This window comes from Aythya ferina (assembly GCF_964211825.1).
Source record: "Aythya ferina genome assembly, chromosome: 1".
In the NCBI taxonomy this organism is placed as follows: Eukaryota; Metazoa; Chordata; class Aves; order Anseriformes; family Anatidae; genus Aythya; species Aythya ferina.
In genome coordinates, this window is record NC_140296.1 from 31,035,081 (window position 1) to 31,051,045 (window position 15,965).

Sequence of the window (15,965 nt, forward strand, 5' to 3'; positions counted from 1 at the left end):
TCGATTATTTTTTTTCCTGTTTCCCTAAATGTTATGTAAAAATCCTATTGGGAACAAGGCAGGAGAGCAAAAAAAAATAAAACAAAACAGCAGCAACAACAAAACACCATTCACATGTCATTTGTTTTGGAGAAAAGTCTAAGTTAGACTTCTCTTGACTAGGACAAACCTAGGATGAGAGGAGGAGCTTTCATGCATGCAGAGATTCACAGCCCAGTGGGTAGAGGTGAAGATCTTGAATGTCAATGCCCTTCCTCACCGAGGAGAAAATGAAGACCATCCTTGCATGAGCTTGCACAGGAAGGAAATACTACAGTTAATGCATGTGCTGAGGTCTGAAAAATCTTTTCAGTATAAAGCAGTGCAGAGACAGGTTCTATACAAGGAAAAAAGGGACACTGAAGGATTTATTGTGTTGCAGTATTTATTATGTAAGAGGTATTTGCATGGTAAAGAGAGAATGCAGATTTTACTCAGAATAAAGAGGACAGGATGAATGATGTTAATGAAAAGATGATTGATGGAAGCAGGAGTTTGTCTACCATACCACTCTCATATTTTCTGAACCCCTGCAATAATTTTAAGGACATCTGAGTTAAATGATGGGTAGATTAATCCTTTGGCATGCTAAATTTGCATAAAGAGTCTGCTGTGCCAAGATAGAGGTGGGATGAATCCAGATCTGATCCTACAGATGTTAGTTAGGTGCCTATTCTCCCCATGCAGCTGAGAGAACAGCTTCAGGGAGTGATTCAGCCCAGCTATGTTTTGCATTGCCTCTCTCCCCCCACGCTGTATAGAAATGCAATGCAGCAATAGCTTGGATTTGTTCCACTCATCCCTATCAGGCCACCTTAGTCAGGAGTCCGGTAGTCTTAGGCTCCTTGTTTTGCTTCACTGAATATAGGAGGACAGAAACTAGGTAGCCTTAGATGCCTTTCTGTTTTTCTTCAGATGCAGGAAACCTGGTGATTAATTGGTGGTATCCTGACAGCCGAGATTGTTCTGTTTATTTTAGTTCCTGTACTGAGATTAACACTGCTTGAATGGCTGTGTTAATAAATATGATCCCAAGTAGAGGCATGTTTTACAGGCCTTTTGTTGTTGTTGTTGTTGTTGTTTTTATCTGATCCAGCTTCTCCACATCCTGCTTTTGTGACTAAGTAGAACCCCCAGTCTGCCAAGTGTGTGCCGTCACAAGAACCTACCAGCCAGACATGGTGCCCTTAATCATTTCCATATTTAGTTTATTTCAGCTAATGTCCCTAAACATCATGTAGCAGGTTGTCACAGGAGCTTCTCAGGTGCATTCAGTGTACTGATTTCTTTTTGACGTTTACTGGTGCTGTGTTGGTGACCACAGTTTGGTAGGATGCAGCATCTCAGGACGTCCTCTGTGCCATTGCTACAATTTGAGATTATTTTGAGCTCTTTTTGTAGCAGATACAAATTTTTTGTAAGATTTTAACTTTGCGTGGATCTGGGGCTTTTAAGCCACGCACTCAGAATGATACCTTGAACTCAGGGACAGTGAAAAGACAAGATAACATGCCCTCACTTGAAGCCTAGCAATCCAGATGACAGAGGAGATCTTGCCTCATTATTATCGGTGTTATCAATTAACCACCTGTCAGGGGGTTCTTGTGACTCAGAGAGGTTATGGCTGGCTGGCTTCTGCTTTCTAGGTAGTCCCTTGTAATATGGTCCTGTGTCCTTTGTCTTACGTAGAATTTAATCCTTGACATTGCAAACGATTTGTGTTCATTCTCATTACGTGATGCGTGTCTGTGAGATGAGTCAGCTGCACAACTCATCATGACCAGGACAGTTGAAATTATGCCATACCATGGATAGACCGATTTAGTCACTATTATTGTTTTCTCTAATATATGGGAAGTCAACCATATGTTAATTATTTTTCTTTAGAGCAGCCCCATTAAAAAATAAACTGGTATTATTAGTGCCTAGAAAATCTCTGTAAGGAGCGTGAAAATGCTGTGTAACCAGTAGATCTCATGATCCTGTGCTTGGCATGGAAACAGTTTGAAAGCTGGTTTGCCAGTGCGCCTTTCTTTTCTGTGTGAAAGGTGGGACATGCTGCTTTTCAGAAAATCAATTGATTTAGTGAGCATAAGGTTAAAAAAGGTTACTTTAATTAACAGTAATACCAGAATATTTGATAACATATTTGGGTTGCACTTAGTACACGGAGTGTACTCTTTAGTCCTCCATATTTATATATTAGCCTTGATTAGTGAAATGTATTTTAAATTTCTAATCTAGGGGGACCATAATGTGGTATTCTAAGATTGCAGTGGAAGTGGTGGTTAAAGAACCTGGGCCTTTGCTCTTGATAAAGTTGTGAGATCTGTGCTTCTAAACCCCATTTTTTTTTTGATGTATGAAATCTGCACAATGCTTTAAATATTTACTCCTCTGTGTTTTAGGGAGGCTTACACTTAAGAATCCAAGCCACCTGGGATATAAAAGGAAGCTGGAAAAATATTTTTTTTCTTTTAAATGCTGGATGGCTTCATGCACAGAAAGGGAGTATCATCTAACTGATTGGGATCATTTTAAAACATGATATGTCTGCACTGCATGAGTAAACTTGACAATTTGGGGCTTAATTAGGTAATGCAATTGCACTCACAGACACTTCAATGTTGTGGCAACAATTAATGCATGTAAACTTGCTGTTTTTTTTTTTTTTTTTTTTTTTTTTTTTTTTTTTGTGGGCAACTAGAATACATTTAATTTTTAATGTATTAGGCTCCTTTTCTTCTACTTTAGCATGACAATCTATTTTTGACATCTTTCTGTAAGTGTCTATAGTTTTAAAAAGCCCTTTAATTGTGATAGTTGCTCAGTGCAGTGTTACGCAGTGACAGAGGACCCTAGGAGCTTTCTAGCTTGTGCAAGAATCAGAAGGTGTCACCCAGTAGATGCAGAAAGCCTTAGTCCCTAAAAACTCTTAGGACATAATGGAACAATATATGAATACTTTCTAAAGGTGATCATCTCCTTGTGCTCCCTCCCATCTCCCCGGCCCACAAAACCTTAAACTGTCCAAACAAAACCTTGCAAGTCCTCAGGAGAAATGTGCATATTAAAGCAAAATGACAGAGGTGCCATTGTTAGCAATCTAAGTTTAAAAATCAAGACTCAACCCTCCAAATTATGTGATTTTAAGAATAAAGGAAGCTTTTTTTCCCAAGTCTTCATGCATTTTAATTTCTCACGACTTCTCTCAGTATGTATGTGAGGGGGTGGACAATAATTTGACGTTGAAAAGTGCACCTTTAATTCACACCCCTCTCTGCTTTCTCAACCTGAACTAGTTTGCTTCTGGTCACCCTGAAACAAGAATGACTGCTCTGTCACTGTCCTGCTTCTTCATTCCTATTTCACCACCTGGAAATCCCTGCTGAAGTAGGACTATTCAGTGCTCATGTATGAAATCACAAACCCCTAAACACTTTCTTTAACTTTGAGACAATCTGTTTCCTTTGGATAAAATCTATTAATTTTGCAGATTCTTTTCATTTTCCATTATCTTTTCAATGATAATCTGAGCTTATGGCAGAATTTCACATCAGGCAGTTTTGGTTTCCTAAAAATGAGTAAACTGTACCAATGACCACCAGGACTTCTTATTCCTAACTCTGAGTGTTACGGTGCATGATATTAAACTAAAGCCAAATTCCTCTTAAGAGAGAAAACTGTGACCTGCTTGAAAGACAGCTGGAAATAATGAGACTGAAAATGGATCTGCAATCTTCAGAGTGAACCCTTGGGATAGAAACCAGGGTGTTTTCTTTTGGTCATTCTTTCCAGCCTGCAGCTCTCAGGTTTAAACACAGATCCTATGAAATCCCCACTGGAAGATTTCCATGAGCAAAGCACCTTTCCTTCTGCCACCTCTTGTAGCCTGGCTGTGAGTTTGCTCCCCACTTTTCAGTGCAGGGATGGTCGTCTCTCTCTTCCCTATCACTTTCATACCCATCCTCAAGAAACCTCCTGTGGCTGAACACAGTCATTAAATCATCCCTCTCTCCAGATATTTCCATATAAGTGCAGAAGCCTGTAGGAGGAAATTATGTAGCTTTCATGCCTGCTGCCTGGCCACAATTCTTCTGACAGAGCAAAACATGCAGTAAACTGGACAAAGAAATCAAGTATTTACTCTGCTGTGAAGCTGTGAAGGTATTTTCATGTCATAGCATCTTTGCTATGTTGACAGTCCTTACTGCTGGAAAAAGCCATCCTTCATGCTGAGCTTTATTTAGCCTTTATATATGATTATGTTTAAGTGGTTGATTCTCACCCATTTAAACGAGAAATCTCTCTCTCTCTCTCTCTCTCTCTTTTTTTTTTTTGTTCTTTTTTTCTTTTCTTTCTTCTTTTTTTTTTTTTTTTTTTTTTTTTTTTTGGTGTAATTATTTCAATGCTGTAAATCAGGGAATAATTACATCAAGGTTAGCTTTAGATTAAAATATCACCACTAGAATTAGCTGTCTGAGTTAAAAATTATACAGCTGATTTCCTAGTAATAAATCCTTAAAAATAATTAAAAAATATATATTCTTTCTACTACTTCCTTGATCTTACCCTCTCTGTGGGACTTGGACAGTGCTTTAGTCAGCTTTTCCATTCCTATGGCTCATCATATCCTGGTTTGGGGATGTGACTCTTGTTTTTCCTCTTAGCTAAGGTTTCAAGCAGAAAAGAAACCCAAAGGCAGCAGCAGAGACTTTGTTGCTGGGTTGGGATATGGAGCTCTGCCCAGGTTACCCAGAACACTGCAGGGTAACAGGAGTTTTTCACATGTTTAGGACTTTCTTGTAGGCAACGTCTTCTGCCTCATAGTCATTTTGGAGGTGCTAGGATGTTGCTTCATCTGGGCCCCTTTCCTATCCTTTGAGACAGCCTTTTCCTCCTTTTCCTGCCTCTTGACCCTGTAGCCCATGGGTCCCTCATGGAGCAGATCTCCACGCTGCAGCCCCCCCATGGGTGGAGGAGTCCCCGGTGGAGCAGGTGGATGTGGCCTGGAGGAGGCTGTGGCCCATGGAGAGCCCCCGCAGGAGCAGGTCCGGGGCCGGAGCTGCAGCCGTGGAGAGGAGCCCACGCAGGAGCAGGGGGCTGGGGGTGCCAGAACCCCGTGGGAGGGACCCCATGGGGAGCAGGGGCAGAGAGGGACTGTGAAGGAGCAGCAGAGACAAAGCGTCAGGGACTGACTGCAGCCCCCATTCCCTGTTCCTCTGTGCTGCTCAGGGGGAGGACGTAGAAGAGGGTGGATGGGGGGAAGGTGTTTTTAGTTTGTTTTCTTCATTTCTGACTGCTCTACCTTGTTAGTAATAGGCAATAAATTTTATTAATCTCCACACTCTGAGTCTGTTTTGCCCATCACGATAATTGTTGAGTGATCTCCCTGTCCTTATCTCAACCCTTGAGCTCTTTCCATAACATTTTCTCCCCCTTTTTTTTTGAGAAGGGGGAGTAAGAGAGTGGTTGTGGTGGAGTTCAGCTGTGTAGCAGGGTAAAACCACCACAGATGGCATCTCTGACTGCTCTTTGAACACCATCCCGCAGCAGTATATATCCAAACCCTTTGAACTATGATGTGGCAGTCAGTTTTTCTCTTGGCATATTTTCAGACCAATTAAAAGCGGTGAGTCACTTTTACTAAGGCAAGCTCAGTTTCACGTGCAGGTAGACTGCAGGGACACAGCTGCCATTTTATTGCCTCAGCTCTATTGCCAGTAATGGGAATTAGCAGCTGTATCGGTTAAGGGTAATTCATGTTTTACGTCTCTTATTATCTTAGGACAAGAGAGAAGGAAAAATCTCAGATGTATAAGCAATTAAAAGAATGGCGTACAGTAAAATTCTAACACTGTATTCCTTTTAACTTCTTTTACAATGGAAAGAAAGTAGGAAAGAAGATGGGTTCTGATTAGGAAAGTTAATTGGAGAGGGGAAAAAATCAGGGAGAAATTAGGTGAATAATTCAGAACCAGGGGTATTAGCTATGAGCTGTTGATCACTGTTGGCTTTTGTGGACAATTTTCAATTAATATTCTTTCTTTATGAAAACAGAAATCTTGTCTGTGCTGTTGTGTGCTTAATTGAGCACTTCAGGGAAAACAAAAAATAAACTAAATGAAAAAAAAAAAAACCAAAAACAAGAAAAAACAAACAAACAAACAAACAACAAGCTATGTCATGCAGATCTCTTCTTCAGAGGATGTTCTTTTAAAATCCTTTTTAGAAAAGACATTCATAGCTACACATCCTATAAACGTGCCCTGAAATCTCAGGCCACTCCATGAAGTGGGTAGAAGAGATTTGGTCTGCATTACAGAGTGAGACTGTTGTGGGAAAAGTGGAATTGCAATGGATTGTAGAAAGCTAGTGTTACACTTGAAAGCACTTCAGAAAATATTTTTTATATGTATTGTTAAGACTGTCCAATGTTCCCCGATGAGGAAAACCAAATTCGCAATTGAATTGAATAGTCATTCTTTAGGAAGACTTCTGTTACTTGCTCCTGCAGTGTAACAGACAACAGAGGGTATATTAACACAGACGCTCAGCAACATTTTTTAGCTATAAATGTCAAAACCTCTTCAAAACTAGAGTAAACTATTGGACGGCCATGAAAACGAGTATCAAAACTTCATGAAAACACTGCTACCCTACTCCTTGTAGATCAACATGTGGCAAAATTATTTTGTTGGAAATATGTGTCTACAGGCTATTTATTTTTTGTGTTTTGTTTAACACCAATTGGCATTTGAGATCAAGAAGGCTTAAACAAATTATGAGTAACTCGTGCAGCAAAAATCATGACTGATGCATTTACAACACAGGGTCGATTTTCCTCATTTTATTAGGGAGTGAAACAAGAAAGAAAAGAGGACAGGAAGCATAAGACTTTGTAACACCAAATTAACACGGTACTCTGACCACGTACAGACGTTCTTTTCCTCTTGCAATGCACACTGATTGCACTATACAGACCTTGGAGAAGAGACAGCTGTGCAGTTGTTGCTAAGCCTATTTCCCTCTCACTTTGGCTTATTGGATTATTTTGTACAGTGGAATGATAGGAATTTAAAAATGAAAAAGTGCTGTTGAGTCATCTAGTCCATCTTGCAGCTAATGCAGGATTGTTCTCTGTGGATCTCTGTCCAGTTGGCTTTAGATGTGATTGGACTTCAGCCAATTTCCTTTGGAAGATTATTCTACAATAGAATACACTTCATTATTAGGATTTTTTTTTTTCCTGTCAGCCTAAATGTTACTTTGCTCAGTATAATCACATTACTCTTAGCTATAGTTTCCTGAAAATCCCTATTTAAAAAATCCTTAGTGTGTGCATCGTTCCAGAGCTTGTAGATAATTATCATATTTCTCTTTCAATCGTGGCTTTAGTCAAGCTATACATATTTAGTTATTTTAATATTTTCTAATAAATCAGTCTTCCTAGATTAATGATGACTTTTATTGCTGCTATCATTGAGCCAAATCTCAAATTATTCTATTTAAATTTCAACAAGAAAAGGCTGGGCTGAATAAAGACTTACAGATTAGATCATGGTGTCATTGAAAACCCATCCTTTGAACCCCTGTTTGTGACTTCAGATCAGTGATTTGTCTGAATGCCAGCTCTCCTGATGCAGGCTTCAGCAGTAAGATTCATCCAAACTACCTTGAGTTATCTAGTGTGAATGCCTACATCAAAGCTACTCTCCCTAGATTCCTTTTAAAACCATTGGACCCTATAGTTGGGTGTAATTCATCTGAGCTATTTTAGTTATCCATGTTATGATGAGAAGAATTGAGCCCTTGAGGTACCTATTTCTCTCTTTCAATTAAGGGTAGCCCAAGGTGATGAGCTCATATATTGACATCTGCAGTCAGTGAGACAAATTTCCCCCCTTGGTGCTGACGTTGTGGAGATCAATACAGGGTAACTGTGCTGGAGGGCCACCTGACTTGCATTGATCAGTCCCTCTGTCCTGGACCACAGACCTCCTTGGATATTTAAAGGTTGTGTCCCTGCATGTTCAGACATCATGCTTGAAGAGAGAAATCCTGGTGCTCTCCATGGCAGTGCCACTGTGGCTTGGAGACAGCAGTGGGGTGCTTTAGTACTCAGTGAGGCCTGATGGGTGTGCTGAGACTGCTCCTGACACATTTGAATGACATTGAAGTCAACAGAGAAGTATGGTGGTTACATTGAGAAACTGGGGGGCAGATGAAACTGCCTTTTGCATAGACATGAAGTAGTTGCAGCATTAACCTAGAGAGTAGGAGGCCTGGGTGCCAGATTCTTTGGTTTTCAAATCTGTCTGGACTGGAGGAAAGCCATGGTCAATATCTTCCACTTTCCATGTCCTCTAGTAAGATGGCTGTTGTATGACAGATGCCTACTGTTCTCCCTTCCCCTATTATGTATTTGTCCTCCGCTGACAGCTCAGTGCTAGTGCTCAGAACCCTAACTGCATTTAAAGTGCAGCCCCAGGCAGCTGACTGCTCAGATGCAGTTCTTTTCTTTTGGCTAGCCATAGGTTATAGCTTGCTCTCCATGCAGGTATAATCATTCCTAGCTTGTAATGGAGCTCATAGAAAAAGAAATCAGCACCTTGTGTTTTGTTCATTCGTTAAAAAATAAATTAAATATGGTTTCCCAGTGGATGGTTCCCTTCTGTCAGACTTTATGGCAAAATATGCTAAGCCTCCATTCCCTGTAATTTGTGTATAATATCCAGGAGGAAACTTTTCTTCTAAATACATTTGGAGGGCAAACACCAGAGAGGGAGGAGAGCTGTTGAAATTGAAGGATAATATCAGCAGAAGTTAATATGTTTATTAATTAGTCCTGAATGAATTTAGACTGAAAATTAAAAGAAATTTTTCAAACATCCCAAGAGGTGAAGTACTGGAATAAACCCCAGACACAGTATTTGAGTAGAAAAAACAAAATAATTTGCTAACAGTAAAGTAGAAAACCAGAATACTTGGCTAATAGATGCCAGGAAGACCCATTTTAAGAGGTCAGTGCGCAAAACTGTTGCCAGACCCTTGGAGTCAGGGATATCAGCTGCTCCCCACCAACACACACACATAAAAAAAAAAAAAAAAAAAAAGGGAGCTGTTGTTCTGGACAAAACTAGATCAGGAAACGAGACAAGACCCCTTTTTGTCCCCCTGATTTGTGTATTCCTTCAGTACTGCAGCCCAAGCACCATACCCAGACTTTTCCCAGCTGAAGCCCGTGATGAAAACCTGCCAGGCAGCAGGGTTCTGCTCTTAATTCACAGTAACTGGAACAAAATGCAGCTATCTTCATCATTCATACAGACATGCAACCCTCAGAGACTACAAGCCTACCACAGCACACCATGCTTCATCTTGATGCTAGCAGACACAGCGTGGAATTGTCTGCTGGGACATTTAACTTTGAAACATCACGACACTGAAGATAAGAAGGTCTTGGAGGAGTGTGTGTTGGGCAGGGGTAGTATTTTTAGCTACCTTTGCTTAGAATTGCTCTGCTATCCTAATACTGTCGTATCATCACTGTAGTGAACTCATTCTGCCACTAGCCTGTCTGCTGATAACCCTTATGAGCTATTCCTCATTATTTCTGATTTTTCAGAGGATAACATGTTGGTACCTGTCCTCCACTTTCAGTAAAATGCATAACTTACTGTTTAGAAAGGCTTCGTAGTCTCCTCTCTAGTTTCTTGATCCTGTTCCCCTTCACAGCTCCAGATTTTGTGCTTGTTTCTGAGACCAGAGGGAAAGTTGGCCTTTCTTTTCTGGAACACTAAAAATAATGTGAGCAAACACCTTTGAACTGTAGCTGACTGCTGTTACAATGGCTTTCTATATCAAGGAGGACAGGATGGTCCTCCTTTCAAAGAGGACACGATGTTTCTCCTATGAATTTGTTGATCCACCTTTGATTTCTGAGGCATGACTTCACTAGTGGCTAGTACTGAATGGTTCCTCCTTTTATGCAGGTATCTGGTATCATAATCTTCAGATATTGTGAAGCTGGCTGTTATTTAAGGAATTTCCAAGATAACTGAATGTCATGGACATACAAAACTTACCCATGTTGTCCTTCTAGGCCCTAGTCCTGAAAAATGTGATCTCTATTTAACTTCCTGGACCCCCCATTTTACATGCATTGTGATTATTTGAGCAGGGCTTTCTCAGTACTTGTCACTGTAGTTAAAGATGGGTCGGGTTAGAGATTTATTTCATCTAAAGCATTGAATTGCTTACCAAGTCTTTCACTAGGCTGAAATTGTGCAGCTTAGTGCATCTGCCTTACTCTTAAAAGAGAAACAAACAAACAAACCAAAACCCCGATGTATTTCCATAGCAAGTTTCTATTCCAAGTTCCGGATCACTGTGATGGCAGCATGTCTGCTTATCTCAGGCCCTCTACAGGGATGTAGCAGGGGAGCTTAGGCCTTGCACTGCCCAACCCAAAGCAGTGGGCACATTGCCTGCCTGTTGTGCCTGCTTCCCTTTAGAAGGGCCTCCTACAGTAAAGTTGCTCAGCATTTTATTTTAATTTTTATTTTTCTTTTTTCCACCAAAATATTTCATATTGGGAATCTGAGCACCTTGGATGCTGCTTCTGAGACAGACTAGTGCAGCTTTCTCACTTTTCTCACACAGGTCACTTGGAGAACCCATTCATGCAAAAAGGACATTCTCAGCCCTTTGAAATTAGCTCTCTGAGCTGAGAAAGATCTGCATTCTTTTTAAACTCCTCATTTTTCTTTTTCAACAAGGAACATTGGTTTGTCCTAGCTTGCCAGGGAGATAATCAAAGAAAGGATTTCACTTTCTACTAATCTACTTCACTGTCAGTGTAGGATAGTCCCAGAACCGTTTGCTGCTATTGATAAAGCTGCTGTCCAGTACCTTGTCCGTAACAGCGATGGGTGAATACCTTCATTGTGATGGGTGGCAGGAGTCTGTTAATGGCTAGGGATGTAGGACTGGGTGGACACTGACTGACTCCGCTTCCCACCTGTTCTGTTAGAGCAGGGAACTCAGACTTTAAACACTGACATTGCCAATGGATAAAAAGCCTGAAGTAATGGGTGAAAAAAAAATGTTTTATTGCATTATTGTGTAGCACACTCCATTGCACACGGTGTGACTGTAATTTTGTCAATGATGGTGCACAGGTTAATATACTTTATTGAAGCAGTTTTATTAGACTGAAACAGAAGTCTGTACAGGAGGCTCTTCTCCCCTCCCTGCCCCCCCCCCCCCCCCCCCCCCAAGTCTATTAGATGTTGCATCTTAGGGGAGCAGTAAGAAAATCAACTTGCAAGTATAATCTTTTCCTCTTCTTCCAGGGAAAAGTTAGAATGTTTAATTTTACTTAGGATAATTAGTACAATTTCATATGGGTTCAAGAGAGGAGAGAGGAGATGTGAGATAGAGCTTCCTTAATTTGCCTTTATTAACTATACCAACTGTGAACCTGCTGGCCTCAATGTACTGTCAAAAGAGAAGACATTTTTCTGTACTTGTAGATCTATGTTAAAAAGAACAAATTTAAAATGGGGATGGTAATGATGGAATCTGAAAGAGTAATTTTAAAAAATGAGGTATAATAAAGGAAGGCTTGGCATGTCCATTTATTCCCAGATTACAGTCTTTGGCTGAATGTGAAGGGAAGCCAGAGAACCCACCACCCACCATCTTGCAAATTTTAATACCAAAAGAAAAAAAAAAAAGACAACAGTCTGCTATGTTAAATGTTGCTACCTGGCATCTGAAAGTGATAGAAATTGTTAAGGATATCACCCCTTAATTGTCAGATAAAAACCAAATTCTTAAAAAAGTATTACACGTAGTCGCTCTAGTATATACATTTTTGCAAACCTTTTCCATAGTGTCTGATATATACTGAATATTCAGTGTAACAAACTGGAAGGGATTTTACAAGTTAATGCCTCTAAAAGGAGATCACAACGCATTTCTGGCATTGTGTTTCAACCTGGACTCTAAGTTACAGCTTGCTTAATTCTTAATGCAGTAACTGCTGTTCTGTGATTCAGAGATTTAAAAATCCTGCACAGAGTGCTGTCCAATTTAGTCATTTTGCCTCAGGCAGTGAGCAAAACTTGAGTCTCTCTTCAATAGTAATAGTAATTATACAGTAATGTGATAGACATAATGAATGATGTAAGAGTTGAAACTGTTTATTTATTGGACAGTTGTTTTGGGCAGGGGAAAATTCTCCTTGTAAGATAACTAGGGAACATTCTCACCATACTCACATCGTGGACTTTTGTCCTAGTGTAAATTAACAAAGAATCACCCAGTGAAGTGTTACTTAGAGAGTGTTTGTTTGTTTTCCTTTTGCAGTCCCAGCACTAGAGTTCCTTTTATTTCCTATGAAAACTTGAATTCCATAGAATGTGATGGACACCTTCCAGCTGGAAAAAATTTGGGTCTAATAAATAGCATGTAAAAGAACTGGCAAACTGCGTCCTGGACCTTTTCCATCACAGGCTCCAGAGAAATGAGACTGAAAGGAAGATGAAGAGGCCAGATAATTTGTGTTCTGTATTTGTAGCCTTTGGATGACTGGGGCTTCTGAAAGTGTAAAAAGGTGGTCAAAAATTAAAAATTAAAGAAAAATAATGAAAAAATCACTCTTTCATCCTCCTCTTTGCCTCCCAGCTCACCTATATAAACTCATTTAGATGCAAATAAGTAGACAGACCATCTGGGATAAAATAATAAACATTCATAGTTTTGTTTAATTTTCAGTTGGCTCTGAAGAGGAATCAGTTTTATGTTAGTACACATGATGCTCTGAGTACTTTGTGCAAAGGGTGAATAGTGCCTCCACAAAGAAAAAAGGAGTGCAAAAACCATGATGTAGTCCATTGCAGCCCCAAGGCACCATTACCTGTACCTAAGCTCCTTCTGACAGATGTTTTCAGAGAAAAAAAAAGGTCTTTAAAGGAGAATCTCACAGTAGATCACAGCGCCATGTGATGCACCGTCTCTTCCACACCTTCCTAGGCCTAAATAGTAAAATCAAGATCTAGAAATTCTGATTCTTCATGGTTTTTGATGAGATCACTGTGCCATGTTCTTTTCCATATATTTTCTTTAATGTAAATATTTAGAGAAGTTCTATTCATTTCTTCTTAAATTCATAAACGGTGAGTTTGATTGTGATTTCCAGCTTCTTTGAAAAAACACCAAAAATACCTTTTTTGAAAAAGTAACTTGGTAAAAAGAACTTTTAGTTTTCAGGGGAAAAAAAGACTTTTTTTTTTTTTTTTTTTTCTCCATCAGAAATCATTTTAGCTCAGAAGCCATTTTTCCCTATCTTGATGAAAAGAAAATTATCTGATCTTGAGATCAATAATGTTGAAAACAGCAACAGCAGTGATCATCCTGCATGGACGTTGTTTTCTGATGTTCTCTCAGATCTGAAAAGTTTTGCATACTGTAAATTTTGGCCTGACTTAGCTCAGGCTTCAAACTTTCATCAAGCAACTCCAAAAAATAGGGGTTGTTTAAATGCAGCAAGGCTTGGAAATGACAGTTTTTTAGATATTCCAGTGTGTCAAAACATCAAAGGAAAATATTGAAGTGTACCAGTGTGCTTCTAGTCTGTCTGGTGCTTTTTCTATGGAATAGTCACATTTTCTAGGGTCTAAAGCGGTGGTGGATCATTGTATGTAACGTATTGTCATGCCACAAGGCATTAAAAAAAAGAGATTGAAATTATCTTGAGAAAACCAAATCACTTTATTTCAAAGACAAATTAGATTGATCTATCTTACCATTCTCTATAGATTTCATAAGCACATTACTTGTTGAAGTGGTAGCAGACATTTTATATATTACAGCAATTTGCATACGTTCATTAAGCTGTACTTTGTAAGGCTTTCTGACAGGGGCATTTGATGAATCCTTTTGTGAACTGCATTGTTTCTTTGCACAGAACAATCTGTTAAATCATGCCTTTGTCCTTCAGTTTGTCAGTATCAGTAAATGAAGCAGATGTTAATAACTGTGGGAGGGTTTGGGGCTTTTTTGGTGTTTGCAGAATATGGGATAACTGTGGAGGGCACGATGTGTTTGCAAAAGTGACAGCTGGTGTTATTAAAGATAGAAAGTGTGCTAGAAGCAAAAAGTTTCCTTGGCATCTTTTAGCAACCCTCTGAGATTTTTTGGAACAGTCAAATGGGTGGTCACTTCTAAAATAAAAGCTGCTAATGTTATGCACAGCAATTTGTGTGCGTATACTCACATGTAACGTTGGTTGCAACAGACCTGTCTCAGCCATGCAATAATTCATACTGCTCCTCTATAAATATGGTACAAGAAATTCTCAGGTCAACAATCCCTTGAGACCTGTCTTTGAATAATATTGTTTCATCCTTTACCACGTTAGGAGAATTTTACATGTGATTCGTGTTTTGAAGGTTACTTTTACAAGAAAAGTTGGGTTGGTCTTCATAGTTCAGCCCTTGAAATCTACTGCCTGCCATGAAGATTACTCAGCCTAAGATGTTTGCAGCCTGGAATCTGTGCATTTAGGTGCCTAATGATGAGTGGTAACTCCTGTTCAGGTGTGGTAGCTTGAGTGCTTACAGTCAACCACAGAACATTGCAAGTGAGGATAAATCATGCAGCCATAAAAATGGGTAAGAGATGAGAGGGATAAATAAGAGGGGAAAACATAGTGTATGGAATAAATTTATGTGGGAAAAATGCTACAAGGCTAATTGATGGAGAAGGAAATGCAGAAAAGCAGCAGATGTTACTGTAGAGAATAAAGGGTAAACTGGCTAGTCTCTGATCTTGCAGTTGCTTCTTGTTGGTATTACCTAGTAAATAGCTCCCACTGCTTTTGGAGGTGATATTTGGCTGATTTACACATTAACTATAACGACATTCACTTTCTGATTCCTCTGCTGAGGAAAATCTCTTTGGGGGAATTGAACAGAAATTGCAAAGGGCAGAGAAGTAGTGGCATTACTCGTGTCTCCTTGTGATGGAGCCTGAGCTTCTGTGCCTGGCTTCTCCACAGCTGACATCAACAGCAGGAATGACAACGTAGCGTATAGAATAAATAACCCTCGCTATTGTCATGTTTATAGAGATTGCCTGAAAATATGTAGAGAAGACCAATGAAGGATTTCTGTAGTTGTTGTTCTTACACATGAAAGTAGGCAGCAGCTACAAATCAGTGAACTGTTGCCTTTGTAAGAAGAATTGGCAGAATCTTCATGCTGGATGAAAATTTCTACTGCTTCTGCTTCTCAGAGACAGCCTTATCTTTATGTCTGATTATCTTGCAAAAAAATGAGCAGTGAAATAATTATCCATGCTGATATTTACATTTTGTCTCTCTGCTTGAAAATTACCAGCTCACAGAAGGGAACAGAGGGAGTCTAGGACTCCTTTGGTGGGTTGAACCTTTGGAGAAGAAAATGCCTGCTGTGCAGCTGGAGCACATAGGTGCTCCCAGCCAGGTGACCATTGATGCATAGTGGGTATAGGCTGGTCTGTTACTGATTCATCTAACTCTGCTGGGGTGATTCACTTTGCCTATGCTGGGAATCATGTGGTGGGTACCAGTGGTGCAGCTGCGGGCTAAAGCTCAGGAAAAATTGTGGGGAAAGGAAAGACGCAATACTTTTTCTAATGTGCAATTTAATTTCTTTAAGAATGTGGCTGTTTGGCAGCACCGTGTGAAAGAGCTTTTCCTTCTGCAGAATTCAAAGATACTAAAGGAGCAGTAGAAATACTCAATGCACCATCTACTCATGGTGTTGAAGCTGATGTTGTCATCACAGAAATCACTTTCTAGAACAAAGATCAGACCAAGTGTATTTGGACACATGAAATTCTTTTCCTCCTCTTTTTTTTTTTTTTTTTTTTTTTTT

General features: G+C 39.7%; 1 protein-coding gene across 5 annotated transcripts in view; it reads left to right on the forward strand.

Moving 5' to 3' along the window:
- The window catches only part of ENOX1 (ecto-NOX disulfide-thiol exchanger 1), a 361,330-nt gene that overhangs the window by 55,198 nt on the left and 290,167 nt on the right, over positions 1-15,965 (forward strand). The gene's annotated exons all lie outside the window — the stretch shown is intronic.